General features: G+C 33.2%; 1 pseudogene; it reads left to right on the top strand.

Annotated features, from left to right (window-relative positions):
* The first annotated feature begins 3,853 nt into the window (after positions 1–3,853).
* Positions 3,854–11,664, top strand: LOC106759343 (annotated as a pseudogene).
* The last annotated feature ends 470 nt before the right edge of the window (positions 11,665–12,134 follow it).

Below are 12,134 nucleotides of genomic sequence, written 5' to 3'. Positions count from 1 at the left end.
AGCTAGCTTGATCACTGTTTAACTGAAACTCATAGAACTTTAAAAATTTATCAAATCTTCCATTGAGGTCTCTGACTGTTTCTGTCAAGCTGCTCACCTGCTGCCATAAGGGTGATGGTTGTTGCTGCCGGAAGCCTCCTACCTGCCCCGAGGAATTACTTTGATGTTGTCCAATACTGGGTGGTTCTTCCAACCTTGACTAGAACTGCCTTGGTTGAAATTGCCTTGCTTGTACTGGAACTGGGCTCCCATGTAGTTGACATCCTGCTGCATCTCGTCAGTGTAAGCACATTGACCATTAATATGGTCACCACCACATAAATTGCAAAGCTGCTGAGTCTGCGAAATGTTCTTTACTCCCATTGGAAAGTTAGCAAGGACCTTTGTTAATTGATCCAATTTTTGGGTCAGGAGATGATTTTGAGCCGCCATTGCATCATTAGTAGGGAGATGCAAGAGTCCTCCTTTTTGTGCGCCTCTCTCACTCTGAATCACTTCACTCATCGCCATGCTTTCAATCAAATCACGAGCTTCATCTTCAGTCTTGGTATTTATACTGCCTCCAACTGAAGCATTTATCATCATCTTAGACTGAGTATGTAAGCCTCCAAGGAAGGCAAGTAGATATGACGTCTTATCAAGTCCATGGAGAGGGGTCTTTCTCAGCAAACCTTTAAATCTATCCCATGCCTGTCCTAGAGTCTCTTCCATTCCTTGTTTGAATGAAGAAATCTCCAATTTTCCTTGATTAATTTTTGTTGGCGGGAAGAATTTGTTCACAAATTTTGTTGCCAACGTATCCCAATTTCTGAACGTGCCTTCCGCGAATGAATGCAACCATGTCTTAGCATTTCCCCCAAGAGAGAAAGGAAACAGACTAAGTTTAACCCTGTCATCCGGAACTCCATTTATCTTCACGGTGTTGCAAATCTCACTAAAAGTGGTTAAATGATCATATGAATTCTCATTTAACATTCCGTGAAATTGATTACTCTGAACAAGTTGGATGAGAGCAGGACTCATAATCATGTTGGCAGCATTGTCCGCTGGCAAAGTTATGCTGTTGAAGTGAAAAGGACCCACCATGTTGGATGCGTCCCCAAGGGTGCGTCTAGGAGGAGGTTGGTCCGCCATCTCCTCAATATTCTGCACAGAGGTCTCAAATGAAGAGTGTAAGAGTTCTTCAGGAGAAGGAAGGTTTTTACTCGCAGAGCGTCTACCTCTCCTCCTTCTCCGGTCTGAAAGTCCTTTCAAGAGAGGTTGCTGGTCTTTTCTACTTCTAGTATGTATGGTTTCCTGCATACACAAGAAACACACCCTAAACAGAAAATAAAATAAAACTGCACAAACTAGAATAAAATAGATAATTACAGGCAAGTCAAATTCAATCAATTCACACTAATTGAAAAAGTAAACCTTGAGTCCCCGGCAACGGCGCAAAAAACTTGTTGAGTCACTGGCAAGTGTACCAGATCGTTCAAGTAATATAATTGGTAATACCCGATATCGTTCTTCCCATGAGACTCGAAAGGTTTTCTCGTTCGTGTGAATTAAAATCGTAAGACTTGTAAAGAGAAATAATTGTGACGAATGCAAAGACGGAAAATAAACATGCAAAGTGTTTGATTCAATTGACGAAAAGAGACTATGGATGAATGGAGTTGTTAGGGGTTTACAATTTCATCTTATTCGCTCCCTCTTATCTACTCCTCTTGTTTAATGTGCGTGTTTATCTAATTTTTATGCAAACTTTCTTAGCTTACCCTTAACTCGATCCCTCGGCGAATAGATCCTATTACTAATTACTAGCTTGCTATTCCTAGCCACCCCTAGGAATTAATAATGCATTAAGAACATAAGCAAAAACAATTGATCGTCCTACCCCCTATCCCTAGGTGAGTATTGCTTAATCAAGGAATTTCTCACTAGTTCATGACATTACCGTACGTCCCCGTATCAATAAAGACAAACAACAGTTATCGAACAAGTTAAACGATAAAAGCATTACGCATAGGTGAGAACCCAACAATTGATAATCAAAGCATATGAAAAATCATATAAATAAACAAGGGTTTCAATAAAAGAGAGTTTCAAAAGATTACATTGTTTCTCCCAACAACAAAAAGGGTTTAGTTCACCATTGTCATGGTGAACTTAGATGAAAAGTGAAGGAAAAATGGAAAAGCAAACACTAGAAAGGATGAAAAAAAGCCTAAGCATCCAAGAAATCTTCTCCAAGGAGTGAAAAATAGGTCTGGTCGTCCCTCTCTGTCAAAAGAATACATCTCAAATCGCACTAGGGCTATTTATAGCTGAGGAGCGTCACAGAAAATAGGCCCAAGCCCAGCAGACAACCGCCCGACGCCACACTTACACCGCCCGACGGTTTGCCCCTAATCGCGCCACCGCCTGGCGGTAGGGGGCCATCGCCCGGCGGTTTGCCTCTAACCGCAAATCCATCCAACGCTCACGCCAAATACCTTCTCCTCACCTTGGACCGCCCAACGGTGAGTTTTGCCGCCGGGCGGTCCCTTGACTCTTCTTTTCTTTAATTTTCTTCCTTTGTCTTGAGTCTAAGACCTTCATCTCCAATCCCAATCTTCACTTTCATCAAATTTGCTGCAAAACAATGCAAAACAAGCATAATATCGCTAAAAACGGCTTTTGACTCTTATCTAACTCATTTATTGAATTTTACTTGATTCTAAGCTCATTCCAAGCCTTAAAGGGTGTAATTTGGTCTAAATAGACATATGAAAATAACTGTTTTTCAACCGTTATCACCGAACAAGTGTCCCGTTTTGGCGAACAGGTGTTATGAGAGAGTACCAATGGACAATATGTATCTTCTAGATTTATTGGTTTTGTCGTACTTAATTGAATATGTCATGTTAACGATATTACTTTGTTAACTAATAATTGATGTGTTGATGTTGTTTTAGATGATGAATATGGTAGCTTACCCTTAATATTTGTGTGTGTTTGCGATGATCATATAAATCGTGTGGCTATACGGGAGCAGATGGGAATACAAATGTTCCATTTGATAATTAGAGCCGAAAGAAGTCGGGAAAGGAACGAGGAAAGAATTCTTTTGTTTTTGAACATTTTCAGTTAATTTGATTCATGTTAATTTATTTTCAGTTGACTTAGAAATTTCAAGTTTGTAATAAATGTCCTTTTAATTGGATTGTGATGGATTATTGTTTATTTTCTCAGTTCAAGATTTATAAGAATGTTTCGTTTTGTTTTCGCTTAAAAAGAACAATTTTTTTTTGTAACAATGAGAAATGGGGATGTTACACAGACTGCTCTCTCCACCTCTCCATTCTTTTTTTGTCCTTCACTAATATTTAATTTCTATTTTTATTTTTTTACTAAAACTGTAACTGATGTGGATAAACAGATGTCGATATTCGTCCATGGATGTTAACATTCGTTTAAGAAGTAAACGCATATCGACATCTGCTCAATCTAGAAGTTATATAGAAGGGTCTAAGACGACAAAAATGACTTTGCATTACATTCACAGAAACACACGACCAAATGCAATGTAAAAGTTGGGTAGAGTCAAAATGCACATGCAATCCTCCAGTAGTTTATGCCTGGCAAGAACACAACTCCGTTTTCGAAAGAGAAAGGTGAGGGAAACAAAAAGTTATCCAACTCAAAAAGCTAAATAAATATTAAGGTTCAGCTATATAATGGTTGGGCCATTTTCAATAAGAGTCCTAACATGAGCAAAACCCTCCTTCTACCTCAACTGATAGAAAGATAGGTTCAAGTTCGAAACTAAAAGCTTCGTAGTTCCTTGTGCTGCTCCTCTGTTTGACGTTGTTCGAAACCAAGCAACATGGTGAACATGGTGCAATACCGATTAGAGCACATGGTAGATGAGCTTGACGACCTTGAGTAGTGTGGTCTCTTCAACCGTCGCAAAATCGCCGAGATTGTGAAGCAGCAGCGAAAATTCAAGTACAGGCCGAAGTGTTCATGTCCTCTGAAGCAGTATTTCTTGGCCTATATTGAGTATGAGACTCAACTCGACGCTCCATGTGAGCTTCGCAAGAAGTCCATAACGCGGGAATTTAGAAAGCAAGGCAACAAGAAGCTGAAGAAGTTCAAGTCGGATGTCACCGGCTTGCTTAGGATTATGGAGATTTACGAGCTCGCTTTGAAGTGTTATAAGGGCGCATCGATCTCTGGTTTTGCTATCTCGAGTTTTGCAGGATCAGAGAAAAGGGCAAGATGAAGACGATACTTAATCTTGTTTTACTCAACTATTCTCCGAACATTTTCATTGCATTTTCATTTGGATTCTTCATATATGGGATACATGTATGTATATGCGTGTATAACATGTAATTCATCATGTATGTTTGTATATGTGAACCATGTTGTTTTGAATAATATGCAGGCATATGTTAAAGTTATTAGGTTTCATCCAAAGGTTCCAGGAGTTTGGATTTATGCTGCGGCTTGGGAATTTGATCGCAACTTTAATGTTGCGGCTGCTCAAGCTTTGATGCTGGAGGGTCTCAATTTGTTCAACTTCGGAAGATCTTTGGGTGGAGTATCTTCAAATGGAACTTACCTACCTTAATAAGTTGAAGGCACAGAAGGTTGCTTTGGGTGAGGTTGAGGGAACTCTCACCTGTGATGATGAAAAACAATGGAGGGATGAAAACAAAGAGTTGTTTGTGATGAAAAAGTGGAGGGTGATGATAATGATTGAGCAAATGTTGGAAGTGATCAATCGAAAATGGAGAAGAAAGAACGAAAACAGATATGAAGAATGGGTTGGGAAGAAATGGATATGGAGAGAAAGAAAGAAAGTAAGAGTGTTGGGGGTTGTGCGGATGTGAGTGAAAATGAGAGATAAGAATTTAGGATTTTCATAAAAAAGTAAAAAAGTAAAGATTAAAATAAAAAGGGTAGTTTTGTAATTAAAAATATTTTAAGGAGGTATAGGGAGTCATTGGGGTGGTGGAGGGAGTAGCTCTCAAAGTCTGTCAGTGTACAAGCTTACCGGGCAAAATATCCAAAAAAAAAGTCTTGTTATTCAAGGCTAGCCTATGAGTTTTTTGTTTAGGAGAAATATTCATTTTAAATACAAGTAAATATTTAAGGGTGTTGCTCCCTCCACCTCCTCAAGTGGATCCTGCACCTCCCCACTATTTTAATTTATTTTAAAAAATTCTACATCTCTCAATTATTTTATTTTATTCCAAAAATACCTTACACCTTCCCACTATCCTTAACAATCTTTCTATTTCTCTCTCTACATTAATGGAGCATTTACATAGCTCATTAATGGAGCATTTACATGATTCAAATTTGAACTTGTGATATATTTTCTTAAATAAGTTTGATTCAATCTTATTTTGGTTGTTGATTATATTTTTTTCTTTTCAAATTACTTAATAAATGGTAAAATTTTGTTCTAAATTTCTTAAAAATTGTTTATATATATATATATATATATATATATATATATATATATATATATATATATATATATATATACACACACACATATATTTGTGTGTGTGTGAGTTTTTTTTACATATAATGTCTATAATTTTTAACATTATATTTAATCCACCGACATGTTTGACTCAAATAACTTGAATAAAATATTTAATTTATTAGATAAATAATATAAAAATATTATTAAATACTTAAAATATAAAAAAAAAGTTATTTGTTAAAGATTTAGAATTTATTTAGTTCTTTTGTCATTATAAAGTTAGTATATAATAATAATAATAATATATCTTTATTTACTATTAATATTATTATGTTTATTATTTTGTATTTGTATCTAACTTTGAATTTTATAAAATTGAAATGGTAGAAGTACTAGTATTGAAGTTTCCTCTAAATTTTATATTTTGTAATAAATGTTCCATTAATGTAGAGAGAGAAAGAGAAAAATTCGTAAGGGAGGTGTAGGGAATTTTTGGAATAAAAGAAAATAGTGGAGAGGTGTAAAATATTTTTGAAATAAATTAAAATAGTGGGGAGGTGCAAGACCCACTTGGGAGGTGGAGGGAGCAACACCCAAAATTTAATTAACTACTAGAATCTAAGTGTTTTTAATTTGTCAAAGAACTCTATACAATTATTTTAATCAAATTAACATTAACTTTGTAAGAGGTTTCAATAAATTTGGTTGGTTGCTTATATAAGAAAATTATGCATTGAAATCTTTGACTGACTAAACCTATGAAATTTTTCTTGATTGACTAAATATATTTTAAAAATATATAAGATAATGATTTAATATTGTTGTGCGAAATATTCATCTAAATCTAAATTAAAACTAAATAAAACATCTCAATTTAAAAGTCTAAAATAATGAATTTATGAATAAGTTTAGGGATTTTTTTTATACGTTGTTTATTTTTTTCTTTCTTTTAGTATGACTTAAATAAATTCTACAAAATTATTTATTTCTCTTTAATAAAAAAAATAATATATATATATATATAATATTTAGTAATTATGAAAAAAATTAGTGTAAATTTTATTAGAATCAATCCAATTTCTCATGGCTAGACTTCATGTTTCTTCATGTTTGGCATTATATCATAATGTACTATGTATTAGTGTATTAAATGTTATAAGTTTTTCTTTTCTAATAAATTGATAAAATTAATAAATAAGTTATAGACAATTGTATTAAACTATATATTATATATTTTATTTAATAAAAAATAATAAGTATGATATAAAAAATATTGATTTAAATACAATAAAATTACAAAGTTTAATAAAATATGTAATTTTGTATGTACATAAATGATATTATTTATAAAAATTATTTATAAAAATTAATTAAAGTTTTGTGATACGACCAAATCCATCTTTATCTTAATTCTAATATACTTGAGACAGTGTTTTGAGAATTGACATTTTTTTTTTCTCCTACATGAAAAGATATCCTAAAAAGAAACTTTTTTTAAGGATAGACAAAACTTGATGCATAAATCATAGGTTAAGTTGACCATTGTGTTAAATTTGATAAGTTTTAAAAAATAGGATTATACAATTATTATTCTTCCTTGATCATAAAATAGTTTAAAAATAAAATATAATTAATATAAATTATAGGGTTAAATATGTTTTTAGTTCTTGTACTTTGGGGTGATTTTGGTTTTAGTCCATTTTCAAACTAAGGTACAATTTAGTCCTTCAACTTTAGAAAACTCTGGTTTTAGTCTTTTTTTCCAATTCTTTTTAACTTTATTTTTTGTTTCAAGCTTTTCATTATGGCATTTGGATTGTTTGCACTGTTTGACACATTTTTGCTTCAATGTTAATTGAGAAACGCGTTTGAAAAAACAAATAAAGTTAAAAAAATTTGGTAAAAAAGACTAAAACCAGAGTTTTCTAAAGTTGAAGGACTAAATTGTACCTTAGTTTGAAAATGAACTAAAACCAAAATCGCCTCATATAGGGACTAAAAACATATTTAATCCTAAATTATATTAAAATTATTAATTAAAAAATTGTTTTAATTGTAATAAAAATATAATATCTATTTTATTAATTATTTTAATTATTTACAGCCTACAACGAATAGAGAAACTACAAGCCCAAGCTCAAGCCTCCATCTTTATGGCCGAGTTGTTTGATCGTGTTGCTCTCATGTTTTTCATTTTTTCATGCCAACGAAATCTTCGAACAGAAAGAATCCACACCACCAACAAATCTACCAAGATAAACAAATTTGTAGTAAATTTAAAAGAGGACAAAAGTATAAAATCATTTTTTAACGACCCACTTTCTTCACTTTTCTTTTTCTCACATTTCAAAGTTCCTTCTCAACCCTTCCTCCGCTTTTATGTTATTTCAAATCGTTACAAACAAAACAAATTCATGCCTTTCTTTCTTTCTTTTTTTTTTCAACAATATTTAACTAATAAAACAAACATATTCTTTAATGTTTAATAATACCCCTTAGTTTTTCATGACTAAATGCTGTATCTAACAAGATTTGTTGTCTTGTAAACAAATTTAAAAAAGTGTATCTAATGTAACATCCCGATTTTTAGAATGCCACGAGTTAATAAATTTTTTTTTAGTAGATAACTTAAAAGAATTAAATAACAGTCTATTAAAATCCAACTAAAAAGACTTTTATTACAAACTTTTAACTTCTAATTCAATTTCCAAAAACAAATAAATCAAATTAACTGAAAATGTTCGAAAGTAAAATAAAAGAAACCCTTCCTAGTTTCTCTCCAATTTTTTGCCACTGTAATGATCAACTGGAACATCTGTATTAATGTCTGCTCCCGTATAACAACACGAATTATACTATCATTGCATTCATACACATAAACAATAGCAAAATGATATTTCAACACCCCTTTTTGACACCAATTTGACACTATACACATGGCAAAGTGTCATTGGCCGTTTTGAATTAAAAAAATAAAATGGGTTTAGTATTGAAGCAAGGACAAACTTGGAAGGGGAAAAATCAATTTTTTAGTTTCGCGTTTTCTTCTCTCTCGTTGTCTGATGAGTCTCTGAACTCATTCCCTTTCGCCTCTCGCCTTTCGCCTCTCGATCTCGTCTCTTCACTCACTCTTCTTGCTTCCATCCACCATTGCTTTGGGTTATCAGCTTGAGTGTCGTCAACCATTGGTGTGCCCTTTCTATCAGCGTTGAAGGCCTTTCCCTTTTGTTCATCAGTTTCGCTGTCATCCGGTTTTGTGTGGTATTTTTTTGAGTGCCCTTTCTCTAGGCTTCGTGCTCTTTGTCGATTTGTCGCTGTGGACCATTGAACCCGTTAGACATTGTTGTGTTGGTGTGTGGCGTGGAAGCCCTCTTTTGTATCTCTACGTTTATTTTGGTAAGTGGAACTTGACCATATGTGAGCATCTTCTCCATTTACTTTTTGTTCATTCGCGAACCCTAACGATGGTGTTTTCAATCTTGTTTTGTGCATGTTATGAATGCAGGTGCAATGACATCCCGGAAACCAAGTGTAAGATTGAATGTAAATTTTGTGCACATTTCGTTTGGGTGATGTTTTGAGTTATAGTATTTATTATATTTTTGTTAATGATTTGTAGTGGCGCCTGCGTGTCTCCATGGAATCGGCAACCCTTCTTGAAATGAATAATTTTGTGCACATATAGAGCGTATTAGGATGATCCCATTTCATTGGTGTGTACAAATTTTAAACCCTGTTGAGGTGAATTTGAAATTGTTGAAGTATATGGTGAAACAGTGGGCTGGGAATGATGTTAGTTTTAGGGTTAGTCAACAAGTTATTCCTTTTACAATTGACTTTGTGAGTTAGTGTAATATGTANTTATTATGTTTGCCAAATTTAGATTGTTGAAGTATTGACATTTGGTTTGTGTTTGTTTGTAGTTGTTTATGCCATTTGTCCATGATGACCACTGTTGGTGCTATGCAGTGAAAATTAGAATATTAGAAATATATGTCATTGACTCATTGGGAAAGGGTGTTAGAGATTGGAAAATGATTGACAAATTTGTGGTATGATAGCACATTGTATGTTTTTGAATACTTTTGTTTATTTGATGTGATGATGTTTTTTTAACTGGTTAATGAACGTCTTTGGTAGGGTGAAAATATGGCCAAATTCTTTTGCATGTTGTACGATAGACCCGAAGGGAGTATTGGTCATTTGTCTGTTCAACAATCAAATATCCCATCCCAACCGAACTTGTAAGTTGTTTTAATCATTTGATTTAAATATTTGATTATGTCATTATTGTTTGTTATGATAAGTGATATATGTTTTGGTTCTGTTATTTAAGATATGATTGTGGAGTCATCATGTTAAAAGTAATGGAAATTTGGGATGGTGAAGACAGATACAACGGCAAGAGCATGTCAAAGTATACGAATATAAGTATGAATTTCATTGTTAGCAATATTTCACGATGTTGTTAATTATATCTAAAGAAAATATTTTTTTTTTCACGAGGAGCTGTGTGAAATTACAAGCGCTAGCTCTATATGGGTTGTCGTAGGATTGAATAGATATGCAAAAGTTTTATATGTATTTAAAGCAACAATGATATATTATATATGTATACATATTATATTGTAATATGTACAGATTTATAAGAACAATGATATATGTATACAAACTGTCATTTAAATTACATACGATTTATATGCAATGAATATTATATCCGATGTTTATTTATTTATGTTGTTTGTGTATTAATTATAAACTGAAGCGTGATATTAATAATTCCTTTTAATAAACGCAATAATTGTCCAATTGAAGTTAATGACTGCTTCCTATATGCAAGTTTGGGTGCCCAAACGTGATTCATCACACCCAAGACACACCTAAACAACAAAAACAAGACAAAACACTTCAAACTTTGCAAAAAATTTGACAATTCACATAATGGTCCCCTATGTACAACAAATAGGCTCCTACAGTACAACTTTCTGTACAAATCTCCATTTTTGTGCGCGTAAACGTTTACACACCTCATGTAAACGTTTACCAGTGCATTTTTTAGTGCACTTGTTTTAGGACTTCAACCAACTACTTGTAGCAACATAATTGCATCCTATATGCAAGTTGGGGTGCCCAAACGTGATTCATCACACCCAAGACACACCTAAACAACAAAAACAGGACAAAACACTTCAAACATTGCAAAAAATTTGACAATTCATAGAGTGGTCCCCTATCTACAAAAAATTGGCTCCTATAGTACAACTTTTTGTACAAATCTCCATTTTTGTGCGCGTAAACGTTTACACACCTCCTGTAAACGTTTACCAGTGCATTTTTTAGTGCACTTGTTTCAGGACTTCAACCAACTACTTGTAGTCAACATAACTGCTTCCTATATGAAAGTTGGGGTGCCCAAACGTGATTACTACAAGAAAAAACGTTATTATCTACGACCTAAATCCGTATATAAAGCCCAAAATCCGTATATAATTTTTTGTTTTATACAGATTACATACGGACAAAAATCCGTATATAAAATGACTGTAGGTAGTATTTTATACGAATAATCCGTATATAAGTTATATACGGATTATCCGTATATAAGTTATATACAGATTATCCGTATATAAGTTATATACGGAATATCCGTATATAAATTATATACGCAAAATCTGTATAAAATTTATATACGGATAATCGGTATATATAATATATATAAGTTATATACGGATAATCCGTATATAATTTCCGTATATAAATTATATGTACAGTTTTTTTAAATAGTTACCTGAATAAATCACAACAGATTATCCGTATAATTATATATAAGCTGCACATCTTTAATCACACAAATAACATATTAAAACAATCATCAAATCACAACAGACTTGCCCATTTCACCTAATTTAATAATACCATTGACATATCTTTAAGTCTAAACTCAAAAACATTAGTCATTAATACATCAAAGGGGAATTTTCCATAATTGTCAAATAGAACAATAAGTTGAAATAAGTTCTTCATGGAATAAGTTTAAGTCATAAGCCCTACTCTAAAACATAACTAGTAATGTTTTTGATAATGATCTCCATGTTGTGTTGGATCCTATGGTTCATCCTGCTGTGGTTGATCTTCCTGTGGTTGATCCTCCTGTGGTTGATCCTCTTGTGATTATTGTGGTTGCTGAACATTAGTTTGTGGCTGAATTTGGAATTGAAGAAATTCTTGTGCAGCTACGGCTATAGGAGGCAGAAGGTAATGTATTATGGTGCCAATAAAGCCTTCAAATTTAGAAGTGATATGTCGAAGTTGTTGATCATGGCTTGACACTATATTTTCAAGGTGAGAAATGTTGTTTGCAATCGGTTGCTGAGAAGAAGATGCTTGTGTCTGTTGTATGTAACTATCGACACAGTCATCTCGAGCACTGACATTTCCAATGCCACCCCTTGTACCTTCCACTGACAACCTCCAACCAACATTGGTTCCTCAATCTTTCCTCTTCTGCAGGGTCTAGGGGAGCAGATGGTGAAGCACCAACGGATGCAGTCTCAGATATTAGTTGAGAAAATCTAGCTTGAAATTGTTCCTGTTAAATGAATACATGATTATTGTTAAATAGATAGACATAACATTTAAAACGTAATAAAAAAATATAATAGTT

This window comes from Vigna radiata, chromosome 1 (genome assembly GCF_000741045.1).
Source record: "Vigna radiata var. radiata cultivar VC1973A chromosome 1, Vradiata_ver6, whole genome shotgun sequence".
In the NCBI taxonomy this organism is placed as follows: Eukaryota; Viridiplantae; Streptophyta; class Magnoliopsida; order Fabales; family Fabaceae; genus Vigna; species Vigna radiata.
The sequence above is the reverse complement of the archived record's forward strand: the minus strand, read 5'-3'. Positions and strand labels throughout refer to the sequence as shown.